We start from the raw sequence: 19,309 nt of genomic DNA, 5'->3' as shown, positions 1-19,309 counted from the left end.
TCCTATGAGAAGAAAAACCAAAGCTACCCACTTCAGGTATAAGAGAGAAGTGGGAATGCTTCCTCCGATTCCAACCTGTAACCAATGTAATAAAACTGTCTGGATAGGAGGAAAAAGACAATCCACCTTTTTAGCATATTATAAAGTCAACCCTTTGTGTTACAATAAAGCAAACTTAAAAACGTGTACCATAGGAGGGAAATTGTATTGGGAAGGTAAAAATTTAAAACATGAGGAAAAAGCCTCCTTTTGTAATGAACCGATAATTCTTGATTTGTTAAAAAGTGATGATGACCGAGTATGTTTACAATTCGATCAAGTGTTCTGCTTCTCCAGAGATGAGGAAGGGGTGGACCCTGAAAGCAAAATTAAACAACTAACCCAAGAGTTAAAGAGGCGAGAGGTAGAAATTCAGAAAAGGAGACTAGAACAAGAGAGACTGGGTGAGCACTATGAGCAATTAGAAAGACAATACAGCAATTGGGGATTACCAGCCCCCAACCAGAATCTCTTCATAGACCTGATGCAAGAAATAGCCACAGAATTAGGTCTATCTAACTGTTGGATCTGTGGCGGTTTAAAATCGGCCGAAAGGTGGCCTTGGAAGGGAGAGGGACTCGCCCCAGAGCAACTCCTAAAATGGGAGGGTTCAAAAATATCAAAAACGACACAAAGACCTGAGGGATGGGTGATAGATCAAAGAATAATTAGTACGGTCTGCATTAGCAGAGAGGGAAAAGAGTTCACTGACTTAGTAGGTTATACCCCATGTATAAACACACTCACAGTGAATTCTGACATTAAGTCGAAAATTTGGCAACCTGAACCACCCGCGGGCTATTGGAGTCGCACCCGGGGTAATCACTGCGAATGGGTTGAGATAATTGAACTATGTTGGTACAAAAGCTCCGGGGCCAATCCCTTCCATGCCCTAGAAGGCCTAAAAGAATATTGAGATGATCCGGCAAGAACAAACAAAGGTTGGGAAGCTCCCGACGGCATTTACTGGATATGTGGTAAAAAAGCATATAGTGAGCTACCTAGGAAATGGAAGGGGTCCTGCACACTCGGAATAATTAGGCCCTTTTTCTTTACTCTACCCAGAACAGAAAGTAAGTTGCTGGGAGCTCCCCTCTTTGAAACACTGAATAGACAAAAGAGGGAATTAAAACGGGAACTACCAATGGCAGGAGGCAGTCAAAAATGAAAAGAAGAAGAATGGCCTGCTGAAAGGATCATTAAATATTATGGGCCCGCCACTTGGGCAAATGATGGCAGTTGGGGGTACAGGACTCCCATTTACCTTCTCAACAGGCTTATCAGGTTACAAGCGGTGGTAGAAGTAGTTTCCAATCACACCTCAGAAGCCTTAGAACTCCTAGCGAAACAACATTCACAAATGAGAGCTTTTGTGTACCAAAACAGATTAGCTCTCGATTATTTGTTAGCCGAGGAAGGAGGAGTGTGTGGTAAATACAATGAGTCCGAGTGTTGCATGGAAATAGATGATTATGGAGAAACAATAAAAGGACTAGCTGCCGAAACAAAGAAAGTAGCACATGTGCCAATTCAAAAATGGAATTCGATTCTGCAAGCCTCCTGGTGAGACCAAATATTTGGACAGGGAGCTTGGTGGAAAAAGTTAGTGTTCTTTATATCTTGTTCAATTGCCGGAATCATCTTCCTTCCATGTCTGATTCCTTGCCTCATCAGATTAATTCACTCTGTTGTGCAAGGAATGCAGATTGCCACCCTCCCAATTGACCCAGAAAAGGCCCAAGGGAAACCCACTCCTTTCTCTAAACTGATGAAGTTAGAAGAGAAAAGAGAAAACAAGAGAGTAGTTGAAGCTTTAAAGAAATTTGAAAATAAAAACAGCCCTTCCCAGGAGTATTGTAGGAATTCACTTAAAGACTGAGAAGAGGACGAATATTGTTAAACACAAATTTTTAATGTGATAAATTATTAGGCGGGTGACTGTGATAAATATAACACTGGATAAAAATTCGTGAAAGAGAATAAAGAATTATATGTTATATTTGTAATACTGTAAAGATACAAAATGTAAAATAATCCAGAGATTTCTTCCCAAGTCAGGCAGTAACGATCACAGCAACACTTACCAACACAAAACAAAGGGCAGGACACAAGCCATCAAATCAGACAATGAGAGTGGCCCTGCTCCGTCGAGATATCCATCTGCTCCGCACCCAGACTGGCCACTCCACCCCAGCAGGTGCAATCAGAAAACACTCGGAGCCATTTCGCATGTGAAAGGGACTCTGCTCCGTCGAGATATCCATCTGCTCCCGCACCCAAACTGGACGCTCCATTCCGGGAAATGCAATCAGAGGACATTCAGAGCCTCTCACATGTGAAAGGACTCTGCTCCACCGACCATTGACTCAGCTCAACGGATCCGGAAAGTCTATTCAAACACCTTTGTTGGACGGTGCTTACTCCGGATTTTGCCCCAGGATACGAAAACCCCTATAAGAACCCCGGACTGCAGCACATACAGCGTGAATTTGGGAACTTGGTACCTCTGGGTACAGACCCCTGTCCACCCGGCGCTGCGTTGATCTATTTATTGTAGTTTTTTCTCTCGTTACTGGTGCTTGAAATTGTTTTATAAAAAATCGCTTTTTATTAACCTAATTTTGCCATTGCATTTATAACAGTAACAAAATGAAGTTTCTGAAAGGGGCATCTGATTAATTGAAACCCCTGATTACATCAACAGTCATGAATGCTACTGGTAACATAAGTGCTTTAACAAATGTCTTGAGGGATATTGGAGCTACAGCCTCAGAGCCATCTGTGTGAGTAGTGAAAGAAAATAAGTCGGCAAAGCCGAAGAGAGTCACCGCATGGGTGACAAGGAAACAAATGTGGAACAATCTTGTGCAAGCCAGTGTTCCACAGTCAGAAGTAGATGGAATTACAACATCAGAAATGTTTTGCTGTTGGCAAAAGTTAGTGCCTAGTAAAAAAATAATCCTCCCACCACCCCCCCTGCTGCCTCAAAATACTGCAACTCCTGGCAAATGCCGAAATAGTGAGAGCAGTGGGGTAGTGGGTTGCCCCAAATTGCCCCAATTAAAGAATATATATTGGGCACTGATGTGCTGGCAGGATGAACAACTGAAACACTATATGATCACTTTTATTTTGGGACTTCACAAGCAGGATTTTCCATTCAATCTATGACTGTTTTGCGTGGGTTCCCAAAGTGGGATTCTGTTGTGCTGCCAGCACCTGCTGAGGTGGTAAATGGAGAGCAGAGCAGTATTGCATTCCAGGGGGTGAAGAGGAAATTACTCATATGACTCAGGCACTCCAACAAGTTTGGATCACTCCATGCACCATGACTGCTTTTAACCACCCTATTTGGCCTGTTTGAAAACTGGATGGCACTTGAAGAGTGACTGTTAATTACAGAGAATTTAATAAAGTCAACACTGGCATTGGGCCAGTGTCAAACCATGACACCCTCTCACTTGCAGTTACAGTACAAGACATGATTACCCTCATGGGAAAAATCAGCAAAAAATTTACAACCTCGGAAGGTGGTAACAGATCTTGCTAATGCTTTGTCTTTACCTGGCAGCAAAAGCTGTATATCTTTCAGGTTGCCTCAGGGATGTAACCACAGTCCTTCTGTTTGCTGCCAAATGGTGGCAGCTGATGTAGCGCTGTGGTCAGGTGCTATCATTTTTCACTGTTATATTGATGATCTATTGATTATGGTAGAGTCACAATAAGAAATTGAGGCAGCTGCTGAATTGCTGAAACCCCACTTACAGGAATGAGTCTGGGCAATTAATCCAGAGAAAATAAGGGGCTCTAGTATTACTGTGCATTTTTGGGGGACAGTTTGGCATGGGCAGATTAGAGAAATACTGAACATGGTACAGCAAACAGTCCAGCAATTCTCTGTACCAACCATGGTGAAACAACTGCAAACTATCCTGGGGCTTTCAGGATGCTGGAGAACTTTCATTCCACAGCTGGTGGTACTAATGTGCTCTCTGCAGAAAACGACTGATAAGAAAGTTGTTTGGCAATGGGCCAAGCAACAACCAGAAGCCTTTGATACTTGCAAGAATGCTTTGATTATGCTCAATTGTACACTCCTAGGCAGATATCCTTTTGAAGCAGAAGTAACAATTTGTGTTGGTTTTGCATTAATTGTTTTTTGGTGAAGAGGGTAGGAGCCAGTCATGAAAGTGATTTTTTTTAAGAGAAGCTGCTAAGAGCTTTCTCCGTGCCTAACAAAACCAATCAGTGCCTGGTTCGAATATTGACAACCTGTTAAACCAGTTAAAGAGCTGAATACGCCTCTGTGAGATTCACATTCTAAGACGAACAAGCCCGAGAAAAAGCTCTTACTTCCGGCCTTTGAAGAGAGAAGTTCTCCCTCCCTTCTCCCGGCGCGGTGGCCGGACGAGGGGGAGGAGGCTGCAGGGCCCCAGCCGAGGCAGGTAACAGGCCGGCCTGGCCCCTGCACGGCCGGGCCGGGCGGGCTCTGCCACGGGGTGGGGCCCCTTCCCGGGGAGGTTGCTGGGCAAGGGGAGGGGAGGCCATCGGCCGCAGAGTCCTGGCCTGCCTGCTGAGATCCTGGCACAGTCCCCCCAGCGCGGCCTGAAATACATCACCTCTAGTCCTCCGCCGCTGCCTGGAAGAGATCGCATGGGCCTTCGCAGGCCCTAGGCGAGATATTAACTCTTTTAGTGCATAGATGAGACCTGAAACACGGCTCACTATTTACATTTTTTTTATAAAGGTTTAATAAGGCATAAAAGGGACAATATCCAGTGCTGGGTTGCTTGGCCATCTGCCAAAAGCACACTGTTAGCTTGAAACGATGTTATTACATAAGTTTACATTACATGGGTTAAATGCATATTCATGAGAGTTATACATATTCAAACATTCCTGTGAATTTAGTTGTTCCAGGAATTCTTTTGCTTAGTTTTAATCTCTGACTTGTCTGCATGCCATCTTGTAGATTAAATCAATATATTTTATTTCCTCTCAAGGCTCCATTCTGTTGTTTTGACACTTCCTGATAACCAGAGAGTCAGTAGTAAATTTTTCTCTTGGTGTCCTGGTTCTTGTCACTGTTATCATTCAGATAAGATGATCCACAAATGTGAGAAACAACATAGCTATTTCACATCATTACCTGAGTTAGCTACACAAATAAAAGCATTTTAACATTACACAGTCTATTTTAATATTATGCTAAGGCCTTAGATAATATATGTTTATCACACTACTATTTTTATAAGCTATACGGTGCATACATAAGATGGCATTATACTATATCAAAAGGCAGTTAAAAGGAATTAAAAATTGCACCATATCAAAATGTTTGTGGTTAATAATAACTTGCAAAAGCTACTACATAAATGTGAAAGCAAATACTATACTTTCATTTATAACAGAAAATATGTCATAAAAATCTATCTTCTGAGACAAATTTTTTAAACAATTATCAAGGAACCTGAAACAGAGAAATTAAGAATTAGGAATGAAGCATCAAGAAATGCTTTGACTAAAAGAGGGGGGGGCTGAAAAAAACACATGAAATGCTTACTGCTCCCACAAGAGCAGGAAGAGGGCAAGACTACAAGATAAGATAAGGAGCTAGAATACGCAAACAGGATGCAAGGACAAAGGCACCACAGGATAAGGGGATTCGTTGGACCCCTAAGCCCGGAGAAATGGTATCAAAGTCCGAAAGGTGGTCAAAGGACTAAAAGGAGCATGCACAAGGAGACAAGGTGAAAAGTTCAACTGAGAGGAAGATCGCTTACTTCAGCCCCAAAGGCCCCCAGACAACCACTGTGGACCTGATTTTCTGAGTCTGAGAGAGTTTTCAGCCTGTCAGTGAAAATTCCTCTTCCCAAGGGAGTTTCTTGAGAAAGTTTCTCTCTCAAGGACTATTTTTGTAAATAGTTTATAGTTCTCAAAACAATATTGTACAGCTGTGATGAGTGTGTTTTCTCTTGTTCCATCAGTGGGACTAGAGAGTTGTTGTTCCCTTTACCAATCATGTTAAACCTGTATCGAAACACCTTATAAAAAGGAGCCAAAAGGCTAAATAAAAAGCCCTTCTGATGATCCTCTTTCTGCTGTGGAACTGAACTCACGCTCCTTATTTTGTGTCCAACAGCAACAGACCACCAGAGTGACCAACAAGTAGCAGTGCACAGCTGCAAAGAGGTGTGGAGCTAATTTTAATATGAAGTGGGGACAGGCGGGGTTAGGAAATGAATATGTATTAGGCATACTGTGTAACCCTAGTTTGTAGAGAATAAAAAGAGAGGGGCAAGTCTCCAGGGTGTGCATGTCTTTGAAGGAGCTATCTCCTGTGCACCTCAGCACTGAATAAATACATACCTACTCTTATAACTTACTCTGTGGGTTATAGAGTTTTCTTTCCGCATATCAAACCACCTTTCTTTAGCAACAAAGTACAAATGCATGAAACTTAGATGGGTTATTTAAATCACTGTTAATATCAGGCAGTTACACAGAATTTTAAATGATTACTGAAATAATCAGCATGAGAAACATTGCTGAAACATTGCATCATGTTTATTACAACACATGCAAAAATGGTTGAGGATTTTTCACTTAACCTTTTAAATTTCCAGAAATGTATATTGGGATCTGTCTTTAGCAACTTGTCTGGATTACTGTTATAAATACATATTATAATATTAGTTTTTTGCAAAATATTGAAATGGATATTATATATAATGTTAAAGTAACTTCGCTATAGTTTTTTTTCTGCTATTAACTAAACTTAGGTGTAGTAGCTGATATAGTTATACTTGTGGTAATTGAACTGCCTGCTTGGTTAGGATGACATCCAATGAACATATGATGAAGATTCCTGCTACTGATATGCCAAGTATCAGCACTTACTGTCTGAAGAAAGTATGGACTAAAACCCAAACTGAAGGTGATAATAAGAATGGACTAAAACCACAACCAAGAAAGGTGCAAGCTCTAAGAAGGCAGTCCCAAAGAGAAGCCATGCTAAACAGTTCTTGGAACATTTAAACTAGTTTGGAGAAAAGTTTTAATATGTATAATTGTTTATGAATATGCAATAGGATGATGCAATAGAAAAGGTATATAATGTCTCTGAAATAGCAGGTGTGCTCTTGCCTGAACACCAAGCACCAGGCAGTTAAACTTTGCTTTATCTTTGTCTCCTATTGTCCTTTATTAAACTTTTAAATTTGACCAGGAGAGTTAACCTCGTTTTTCACATTACCAAGTGGACACCATCACACTGCCTGTCTGAGTTTTGGCACTTTTTCCCTGGCAGACTAAATCCTGTGTTTCACATATGGGACTTGTTGCTAAGCGCACTCTTCCCACCAGGTTAGACCTTGGCAGACAGCTCATGAGAATGGAGAGATCCCCGTGTACTTAAAGCACATGAGCCTCTTGCAATGAGGTCCTCCTCAGCTTCTGATGCTGCTGTCCTGTCACCATCACTTCTGATGGCACTGGTAAGGCCAGCTTTCAAGTTTCACTTATTATCAGCAGACTAAGTTTAAGATCCTCTGTAGCAACAGTGATAGAAAAGACGTGTGATAATGTCTGTAGAAACAATTCTATGGATGAGGGTATGGGTGTTAACATCTTTGAAATGGGTCTTAATGTCTCTACTACAAGCAGCAGGTTTGTTGCAGAGCCCAGACAGCTTGGGTCCTGAGATAAAGGGTCTAAAGAAGCCTGAGTTTCTGAACTTTGGGGTAAAATACCAGGTGGTTCAGAAAGACTGTACTTTCCTAGTTCCTCAGACAACGAGGAAAGGAAGAGGGCAGCATGTCGCCGGGAGTTTAGGATCAAAGGAGGCTGGGTCCTCCAAAACCTCGAGAGAGAAAACCCCTGTGAGCATGTGCCCCAGTGGACTCTCTCCTTTTATTCGAATAAAGTTGCAGGACTCCTCTGTCTCCTTTATCCTGTCTCTTGTATCCTTTATCCGCGGCAGGTCGGGGATACCCCAGTCCCAGAATACAGCGCTGCGAGCATTGGATGTCCTTTCAAAGGATAAAATCTCGGCGGCACAAGCCCAAAAAGACATTTTACCGTTTATAATCTCGACGAGTGTGGGTTCCTTGCCACCACCAATCACGGGAGCCGAGAGTGGGACTGTGGAACACAGCAGCCCACTCAGAGAGGAGGCGGGGTCGCCCCGACCTGCCGCGGGACTTTTAAAGGCAGATTTGCTACAAACCTCAAAAAATCTCCCCTCCGGCAGTTGGGACCGGCCAGCCTCTGGAAAACCCAGTGCCACAACCACAGAGAGGTATGGGAGCGATTCCAAAGGGTAGACATCAAGTACATACCATGTTTGCAGCGAATAAATGCCCAAAAGGTGGTCCCGAGTTCTCAGAAACTACATATTTAATGCTTTTCGGCACTGCGCATGCGTCAGAGATAGTGCAGGGGGCAGTGGCGGGCGGGAGGGACAACCCAGCCGGCGAGGCCCTGGCTGCACCCCTCTCTAGGCCTTGGGAGGTGGAGCGCGCAGGGGGGCGGGCAGCACTGCCCGCCCCAGGGCTGGGCGGGATCCTCCCCGTGTCCCCAGAGCAGATCCTTGTAACGTGCGCGGCTCCGCCCGCGTCCCACCTGCCCTGGATCCCCCTTGAGTCCCAGCTGCCAGTCAAATCTACGTAAGGAGTGATGCTAACGCCCTCGGAACCCTTCACCCCGCCCGTGCCACCTCCTCCTGGTCTGCCCTCGGCAGGGGCGCTTTCCACGCCCCTTCCAGCCCCTGCACCGCCTCAGCACCGCCCACTGACGACGGCGGGATCGCCCGGCCCCTTCCCAACCCCCGAAAATTACGTCAGAAGCAGGCGTGGTTCCTTTCTCCCGTACCCAAAACCCAGCTGCAGGGGGGCCGACAGCAGCCGCGGTGGCTCTGCCACGAACGGTTGTACTGCAACCATGGCAACCACCACCGGGACAGACATCAACTGCAGCTGAGCCGGCAAAAGCTGCAGAGACAGCAGAAGCACCCACTCCGCAGCTGACCCAGCGCCGTGCGGAGTCCGCGGAGCCGGGACCGCCCGGCGTCCCCGCAGCAGCCCAGGAACAGCAGCTTATAGGAGCAGCAGCTTTTCTACCAGAGACAGCGACGCTAACAACAAAACAAATCCAAACCGCTTTTAACCACAGCCTGACAAACCAAACAGCGGTGCAGCCCCTTCTAACCACACATCCCGCAACCTACCTCACAGCAGGCATGGACCCAGGACCATGGGACATGTCAACACAGGCTTCAGCATCTCTGACACCGCTCCAACCGAGCAACCTGGAAACAGAAACCAAAGAACAGAACGGAGAAAACTCAAAAATAGGTAATACAAATTTGTCATTCAAAAATACAAACACTGAAGACATTATTACAATGTCTGCCGGTCAAGGCTTCCCTGTAAATATACCCTTGTTCCCACAAGCTACTCCAAATCTTTGGGGAATGGCAAGCAGCACCCCAGAATTTGGCACAACCACCCCAAGTGCCTGGTTTGATCCCTCATTCATGGGACAAACAATCAACTCCTTCTCTCCTCCATCCATCATCCCGTCGGTCAAATTTCCAAGAGAGTTCCTTCGAAAACTCTTTCTACCGCTTAGAGACCGTGCAAAAGACTTTTTTTCCACAAAATGCAGGATTCCCTCAGACGCCTTTTGAGACCTGATGGCGACGTGACCTCTATAGTCCCTATACCCTTCAGTCAGCGCCATCTTGTGGTCAACAAGACGTCCAACCTCCTATTGGAGCGCCACCTGTGGTGAATCCTTGTATTGCTTCCTCAATGCACTTTAATACAGGACCGCAGAGAATGACTTCCCTTCCTTACAAAGCGGGGGGGGGGGGGGGATCAACGGGATGAACAGCGCCTTCAGGCTAAAAGAAGAGACATCCTTGCGAGATGCAAGCAGAGCTCTGGTATCATGTCCTCTGAGAGAGATGACGGGCTTGTCTTTACAAACAAGCTGTGGGTCTGCTGATAAGATGAAACTATCACTGAGAGATAACAGAAACAATGGGATGGATTCCATTGAAGGATGAAAGAGGCACTGAGGAAGCACCACGAATTCCACAAGAGTTAAGAATTAAGAAGGGATTATGCATTGGGGCAGGGGAGGTATCCCAGGTATCAGGCGTTCCGGGAAGTCTGTACCTCTCAAGTACCTCAGCCTATAGGGAGAGAAGGGACATACGGCCGGGAATTAGGATAAAAAGGGAGGCTGCACCCTCCAAAAATTTGAGAGACCCCAGGGGAATGTCCCATGGCCTCTCCCTTTATTTGAATAAAGTAGAAGGACTCTGTCTCCTTTTTGGACATAAACCTCTGGTGTTTGTGGATTAATTTTCCTGACGCCTCCAAGACATGTTGTAAGATTTGAATCCAATTCATCAAATTGGGCAGATATCAGGAGAAAAGCACTAAAGGAAGGAAATTTCAACATGGCAGAAACAGAAATCATGGCACTGCCAGTGAGATATGGCAGGCAAAATGCAAATCCCAGATGGGAGCCTTGACTCATGATGTCATCAAGGACTTAATGCAAGCCATAAGAGACAATGGGTTAGGCTCTCCATACTTCAATTATTGAGAGGCCTGCAGCAAGGTAGGCACACCTCAACACATCACAGCAATTCAAGCAGATATCTTGGGAGACATTCGGAAAACTCCTTGAGGCACAAGATGAGAGACTCGCAAGAACTCTTGCAGCGCTCAACATAACTCCACAAACCTGTCCAGGTGGATCAGTGGCCCCTGAAACAGAGAGCTTTTACAAACAAAATTTAGCTACAAAGAAAAGCTCATGTTGAGTAAAGTGCCTTTTTGTGTCAACAATATCAAAAATAAGTTAGAAAGCTTATGGATATTGAAGTTTAATTTTGCTATATTAGGAAATAAGAAGCAGTCTATTGCACTGAAGGTTCTATTATTTGTTATAGTCTCCGCTGCTTTTGTCTTTTATAGGTAACATGAAAAAAATAATAATTGTTATTGATTTTGAGAAGTTTAAAAATTTACTTTGTTTCACTTTTGCTGTTGATACATGAATGTTTTGAAAATGTTGTCTTGACTTCTTTAGACATTTGCTGCTGATGTATTCATTGTATGATGTAAATTTGTGGATTTTTTATGATAGGCATTGCTTATAAGGTATTATTACTGTATTTATAGCCGGCTTCTCATATGTTCTATCATTTTTGTTCTCTAATCGCAAAATGCATTTCTCTGAACAAGCTGTTTAGCTAATCCTGCACAGGTTTTTCTCATTCTCTAGCCTCTTTCTTTGTTTAAACAGTGTCTCTACATGACTCTCGTGGTTAGGTTCTTTCTCCCCTTGAACTGAAATTGATGAGAGGGAGGCTGTTTTTTCTCTTGTTCGGACTTGGTTGTTTATTCTTCTCTTATCTGCATTACATGTATACAAGGTACAAGGAGCTACATGCACTAAGATAGAAAGGCGCAAAATGGCTAACAAGGATTTTCTTCAAGGTCTTTTATATGTCCATTTACCCAATTAACAGATGCCAAGTAAATTATTTTTCTTAGTGACCCAATGACCCAATACTGGTGTGCTGCACTGCGGCATTCTCTATCCAATCACCTGCTACTACCCAAAAACCTCTAGAAGAAGAAGATGAAGAAGAAAGAAGAAGGAAAAGAGACAACACCCTAAATCCTCCATCTTGTCTTCTGTTCTCTAAACTAGTTTAAACTCCAAGCTTTAACTTTTTCACCCAGTGACTCAAGAAAACTTTCTAATTTACACATTTACACTCCTAGCTTTTCTATTTAACCTTAACAGTTGTTTTCAGGATGTTATATGAAATTCAGTGCTTTCTTGGATGTCAGAGCCAGGTATCAGAGATAAGGGCACACTCTCTGTGCCTCTGACTCCAACAAAACAGGTTTGTTATGGATTTGATCCAAAGCAGCTTCATGATTTTTCAATATTTCCAATGTTAATCTTCAAGAGGAGCCAAATATTGGATGTTTGATTAGATTCTAATTGTTAAGAGTTTTGTTTTTAAACAATAAGTTAGGGACATCCTTCCAGTTTAAAGCCTAGGCCCTGGCCAGGCCTTGACTTTACCTTGTTGGGAAATTTACCAACAGACCCAGATGTTTTCTGCATCAAAACAATATTCAAGTCTCTTTGGCTTGACAATTTGACCTTATTAATATAACAGCTGAATCTACATTTAAAGTGGGCTTGGAAAATTGTTGTCTGGACATAATTTTCTAATTCATCACTGATTTGAGAGTTATCAGCTGTTGCAGACTCTGGGATGATAGTATTTTAGTAATTAATGATCATCTAATTTCGCATGTGTTATCAATTGTGTGTATTATCTGATTCCTAATTGCTGTAAGCTTCTTGTTTACTACATGTATTGTCTTGCTTTGATGTTTCTTCATGCTCTCAACAAAAGACATGAAGGGAGGAGGCAGAGACAATGCCTCAAATGCATTTACATAAAACACAGAAGTTGATCAGAAACCCAGAAATAGGGCAAATTAAAAGCTCATTTTTGCTAATAACCTAGGGCACAGGGTATGTTTGTGTTTCCACAGAAACTTCCACTAAAGTAGATTTCAGCAAAGAGCGTGAAGCTATATAAAGTACAGAAGCACATTGACAACTCCAAGAACAGAGAAGCAAGCACACAGACGTGAACTGCACTGAGACCACAGCTGATGACAAACATCTTTTGTCCCACATGCAAGAACTGTGAACCTTGGGTTTTATGCCAATGCAAAAAGTGTGGGAATTGTTAGTGTTGTAGAGCCTTGTTGGCAAGACCATGGTGTAGATCAGTGAATTGACAAGGCCATCAAAGCAGTGTTCATGGTTCAAAACAGGGAGGGGAGATGTTGGAACCCTGGGCACAGAGAATTTCATGCTTTCTGTGCTGGCAGGCACAGACCCACAAGAGAACATTGTGTTTGACCTGAGCCCATAGAAAAGGCTTCCAAAATTAATAGATAGAACTAAAACTGTGAGTGTGTAGTTTAAGCAGAATTGTGTTATATCACTTGGAAGAAAATTTAGACTTTAAGGTTTTTTAAATATAGTAATATGTATGCAACAAGATGGAGGGTTTAGAGCATTAACCTGCCTTGCTCTTCCTTCTTCTTCATGGTTTTGGGTGGTATTGGGTGATTGGATAGTAGAATCCACACTGTGGAACACAGGTGTTTGGTTATTGGGTTAAAAGTAAAAATAAAATAGGTGGCATTTGATAATTGGATAGTTTATGCTTTTATGCTTTTTTTATGTTTTTATCTCAATTTTTGGTCCTGAGGAAAAGAACTGAGCTATCAGTGTCGCACCCCGACAGACACTGTCTTTTCTTAGCATGATTTTCCATACAAAATGAGGACCCATCTGTTGCCGCCCATATTGCTTGGTTTTATTAAGTTCAGAGGTAGTTTACCCCAGTTGCTCCCCGGTCATAAAGAATGGTTTGTCCCCAGGTGCCCATCATGGTAAACCCTTCCCATTTTTCCAGATTGTTCCCCATCCATCACCCTAATCCTGCCCCTAAGCCCTGTCAATCTATGTGAACCCCCACCTTTTGTTCCAGTTCTTTCCCTGCCTATCATCCCTTCCTCGACGCCCTATTGATTGTACAGTTGCTTTCCCCCCCCCCGGGTCCCTACCATTGGTCCTGCATATTGTAATCCCCACCCTTAACCCCTCCATTGCTGTTGTCCCATTGGTCACCATACGAGCCGCCCACGGTCCTTAAAACCTGGCGCATGGGGGTGCCCAGGGTCTCGGCTCAGACCTCTCCCCTGTGATCCCAGCCCCGCACCTGTTGGAATAAACTTGTTCCTGGGAAATCGGAGGAGTTTGAGCACTCTTTCTCCCTTCGTCACAACCCGTGTCGCCCTGTAAGCCTCAACGCCAGAGCGCAGAGGAGCTCTGGAGGTTCCAGGTTGAGCCTCGCAGTGCTAGCCTGGTTCCCCACTCCTGCCGCTGACATCGGCCACAGCTAGCCGAGGCAAAAGAGGCCGATTCGGGCAGCGACAGATGGCGCCCAACGTGGGGCCTCTCGTGAGGCGTGGAGACCCCCGAAGAAGTCGGTGAATCTACGCACTTGTGTGGATTTTACAAAAGACTGTGAGCGGCAGCTACCCCGGTAGAGCAGACTCATTTTTGTCGAGTGCTGCTCCTGGGGATCGAGGTGGCAACCGTCGACGTGCCGACGATCGCCTCGGGGTTTGTGGACGTCTCCTGCAGCACCGGTCCGGAATTGGGTGAGTAGCCCCACGTGGGGGACGAGGGGGTGTGCAAGTGTGTGCAGCTCCCCCTGCTGTGTGTTGGTGTGCAGCTCCCCCTGCTGTGTGTTGAGAATCCCTCGGGGAGGGAGTGTGGGGTAGCCCGGTTCAGACCCGTACTTTGTTACGTGTGCCTTTAGCTGCAGGGGGTGGTGGGAATTGCTGTGCTGGGGTTAGAAAGATGGGCGCACGTCTGTCAGCACAGCAAAAAAGAGTTTTCTACCAAGTTGTGAGTACCCTTGAAGGAGAGAGTAGACGGTTTTCTCGTGGGAGGGTGAAACAGTTTGTGAGATGGCTGTTCCTGCATTTCCCCAACTTCACCCCAGACAGAGCAAACACCGTAGAGTTTTGGAATGAAGTCGGAATAAAGTTAACAGAGTTAGTGAATGAAGGAGATACATCGGCTGACAAATTTGTAACATTGTTTATCTTAACTCAGTCTGCCGTAATAAAAGAAAAAAAAATGCAGGAGCAAACGCCACAAACTGCCCCAGTTTCCCCAGTTTTCCCATCCCCGTGTTCCTCTCCCCCTGATCCCGAGTTGAAGGAGACCTGTGGAGCGACCTGCAGGGCAAATTGTCCTGTTCAGGGTTCCCCCAAGGGTAACAAGATCCCTGGCCCCCCACGTCTCTCCCAGAACCCCTGCCCTGGTAGCCCTGGCCAAGTTACCAGAGCACTTTTCGATTCCCCCGTCTCCCCAGTTACAAACCCTCAGCTAAACATTTCCCAGGTTGCAAGTCCCCAGTTTTCACCCTCAGATCCCCGTGCCTCAGTTTCCCCCAGTTTCCAATGTTCCCCTGTGTTCCCCTACCCCTCTCCTAACCCTCAAGAGGGCTCCCGGAGGGCACAAGATGGCGGGGACCACATGGCTGGGACCTTCCCTTGTGCCTCTTCTCCCCATAATCCCTTTCAGACCCCCATGAACAACCCTTTCCTCCCTAGCTCCACCCCTTCTCCCTACCCTAACTCCACCCAGTTCCCCTCGAAAACCTCCTCCTCCTCAGGGGCGGGCCCCTCTGAAGTCATGCACCTAAACCCCACCTTTTCTGATTGCCGCTCCTCCCCCTTGCCCTCCTCCTCAGTCGGTCCTCCAGTCCCGCCCCCTCCGGCTCCTGGTTCCCACGCCCTTTCTTCCGGTTCCCACGGTCCCACACCCGGTTCCCATGCTTTGGGAGCTAGAGGTGGTAAGCCTGGAAGCCAGAACCCGGAACAGGTAGAAATCCCCCTTGCCGCACCGGTGACTTTTAGTGGAAGGGGGGGGCGGTCCCGGGAATGGGAAGCCCTCTCCTTCCAGACTAAGAGAGAGCTGTGCAAGGCACAGAAGGAGTTTGGGAGAGGTAGTGAATATTTTAAAGGTCTATTAAAAGCTACCTTTTCTGCGAACGAAATGGTGCCCAGTGATCTGAAGGAGTTGTTTTCCTGCCTACTCTCCACAGCTGACTTCAGGTTGTGGAAACAGGGGTGGAAGAGATCATTAGAGACCATCCTTCCAAGCCTCTTGCACAGTATTGATGGATGTATAGATGGAGTCCCTCTGACTTTAGATCACTTGTGCGGTGAGGGAAATTGGGACAAGCCAGAGGAGCAGGCCAGGGTATTACCCCGGCCTGTCCTGATTAAAGTCATGGAGGCCGCAGAAAAGGTTTTCAATACATTACCTGAGGAGGGACCCCAGATAAATTTAATGAGTATTTTCCAGCTCCCTAATGAACCTTTTAATAAGTTTATCAATAGATTGCAAGCCCAGGCAGAGAAGCAAGTAGAAGAGGCAAATCTACAAGAACAGCTTGTATTAGAAGTGGCAAAAGCCAATGCCAATGACATTTGCAAACAGATAATTTTCAGTTTGCCTCTCTACCCAACCCCGACACTAGACATCCTCATCGAAGCCTGCTCCAGGAAGGTGCCGATGATGGGGATGTCCAGAGCCATCCCACCGCAACAGTTGAGACGAGCGCCTACTGTAGCAGTGACGCAGTTTCCACCATCACCAGCGCGTCAACCACTGTGTTTCCGCTGCAGGCAACCTGGACATCTAGCTAGGGACTGCCCGGCAGAGCATCCTAGCCAAGGGAGCAGTGCGGGGGCGAGGGCAAACAATACAATAATAAAAAAAAACTAGGGGAGCTGCGCGAGCCTGCCCCGCGCGAAGCGATAAATGGGGCAGGCCTTGCGGGGGAGGGGGGCTTTTCACATCAGGCTTGGACACCCAACCGGACGCGACATCTAACCACCACCAAGGACATCCTCTTTCAAACCCAGCACTGGACAGTAGTTGCTGTGGATCCACTGGAGGGAGGCAAGAAAAACACTGGATGTGACTGTAAGTACATCGCCATCGGGGACACTAAACACACACCCCCAGAGATTGAGATCTCCCCGATCACCTTCCCAGAGGGTCCGGAAGATCTCCTCCTCTTAGCGCGCTGCATTCACCCACCATATTTTCTCCCGAAGGGGCACATCATAGCCCAATACATTCCTGTCCCGGAGGGAGTCCCAGTGGACGACCACGCACCAGGCGTCTACTGGACAGAAATAGTGGGTGAGGACAAACCCATCATCGATTGCAGCATCAAGCAGGGTGCGGAATCTGTCCATCTGAAGGGTCTGCTTGATACGGGGGCAGATGTGACGATCATCCCCCAGAGGAGATGGCCGTCACATTGGGAGCTGCAACCTGTGGCAGGGAAAATTCAGGGTATAGGGGGTACTCAATTAGCGCAAGTATCAAGGAGCGTAGTGCAAATTATGGGGCCGGATGGGCAATTGGCAAATTTACGCCCATTCATTGCGGATTTCCAGGTTCCCTTGTGGGGGAGAGACCTTATGTCACAATGGGGGGTAAAGATTGAAATCCCGAAAACCCCTCGGGATTTTTAATAGCGGCCACTGTAGAGCGCCCCTTCCAAAAACTTGATTGGACCACTGATGAAGCAATCTGGATTGATCAGTGGCCGCTTCGAAAAGACAAATTAAGGGCGCTCACCGAGCTCGTGGAGGAGCAATTATTAAAAGGTAATATTGTAGAGACTACCAGCCCTTGGAACTCCCCGGTATTTGTTATCCGGAAGCCGGGGAAAGACAAGTGGCGGCTCCTTCACGACCTTCGTGCCATCAATAAAATCATTGTTGACATGGGACCCCTCCAACCAGGGATGCCTACTCCAACGATGCTCCCCCGAAATTGGAATCTGGCCGTAATTGATATAAAAGACTGCTTCTTTCAAATTCCCTTGCACCCTGATGACGCCCCACGGTTTGCCTTCTCGGTGCCCACCCTCAACGGAGAAGCCCCAATGAGGAGATTCCACTGGCGGGTGTTGCCACAAGGCATGAAGAATTCACCCACCATCTGCCAGTGGTATGTCTCCTCATTGCTGTCTCCCGTGCGCAAAGAGATGGGGGAGGTCATCATCCATCACTATATGGATGATGTCCTAGTGTGCGCCCCCCATGACGATCTACTCACCCGATCACTTGACCGAGTGGTTAAGGCTTTAACATCTGCAGGCTTTCAACTCCAGGAGGATAAAGTTCAACGGATGCCACCCTGGAAGTATCTGGGTCTGCGGATTGCTGAGAGGACCGTTGTGCCTCAAAAATTGGCAATAAACAGCAATCCGAAAACCTTGTCAGACCTTCACTCGCTGTGTGGGACCTTAAACTGGGTCAGGCCTTGGCTGGGCCTTTCCACTGAAGACCTAGCCCCCCTCTTCACACTTTTGAAGGGGGAGAAGGAGCTGAGTTCTCCCAGGACCCTGACCCCAGAAGCGAGGAAAGCCCTGGAGAAAGTAGAAGAGGCCCTTGTTGAAAGACAGGCGCATCGGTACGAACCGACCCTGCCTTTTGAGTTTATTGTGCTCGGGAGAATGCCACACCTCAGTGGGCTGATTTTTCAGTGGGACCAGGGCTCAAAGGATCCCCTCTTAATCATAGAGTGGGTTTTCTTGAGCCATCAAAGGTCCAAAAGTGTCACCCGGCCACAGGAGCTGATGGCTCAGCTCATCGGGAGAGCTCGGGCCAGGCTTCGGGAGATGGCTGGGTGCGACTTTGCATGCATTCGGGTACCAGTCAGCTTGTCTCGGGACAAAGAGTCCCCAAATAAGCTGACAAAAGAGATGTTTAATCAGTTACTTCGGGAAAATGAGACACTCCAGATTGCTTTAGATAGTTTTGAGGGCCAGGTCTCTGTTCATGCCCCTGCCCACAAATTTTTCAATTCCAAATTCGAACCAATTCCAAAAGAAGTACGGAGCAGGAAGCCCCTCAAAGCCCTGACTGTGTTCACTGACGCATCCGGGGCATCTCACAAGTCTGTGGTGACTTGGAGAAATCCTGAGACTCAGCAGTGGGAAGCAGATGTTCAATATGTGGAGGGATCTCCACAGGTTGCTGAGTTGGATGCAGTCGTCAGGGCCTTTGAGAGGTTCTCTGAACCTTTCAATTTAGTCACTGATTCGGCCTATGTTGCAGGGGTGGTTGCCAGAGCAGAACACGCTGCCCTGAAGGAGGTCTCTAACCCAAAATTGTTCGAGTTGCTTTCTAAATTAATATATACTGTTTCCCACAGGAAGCAACCATTTTTCGTGATGCATGTGAGGTCGCACACAGATCTCCCCGGCCCAGTAGCCGAGGGAAACCAGATGGCTGATTCCCTCGCTGCCCCTGTTTCCATGGCTCAGCTCCCCGATCGGTTCCAACAAGCTAAGCTGAGCCACCAAATGTTCCATCAGAATGTGCCTGGCCTGGTCCGCCAATTCCACCTGCGGCGGGATCAGGCCAGAGCCATTGTGGCCACATGCCCCCATTGCCAGACCACTGTCATGCCCTCTCTAGGGGCGGGGGTGAACCCTCGAGGCCTGGGGAGCTGTGAGGTGTGGCAGATGGATATAACTCACATTCCCGAATTTGGCGGGCTGAAGTTCGTACATGTATCCATAGACACTTTCTCAGGGGCA

This window comes from Poecile atricapillus, chromosome W (genome assembly GCF_030490865.1).
Source record: "Poecile atricapillus isolate bPoeAtr1 chromosome W, bPoeAtr1.hap1, whole genome shotgun sequence".
In the NCBI taxonomy this organism is placed as follows: domain Eukaryota; kingdom Metazoa; phylum Chordata; class Aves; order Passeriformes; family Paridae; genus Poecile; species Poecile atricapillus.
The sequence above is the reverse complement of the archived record's forward strand: the minus strand, read 5'-3'. Positions refer to the sequence as shown.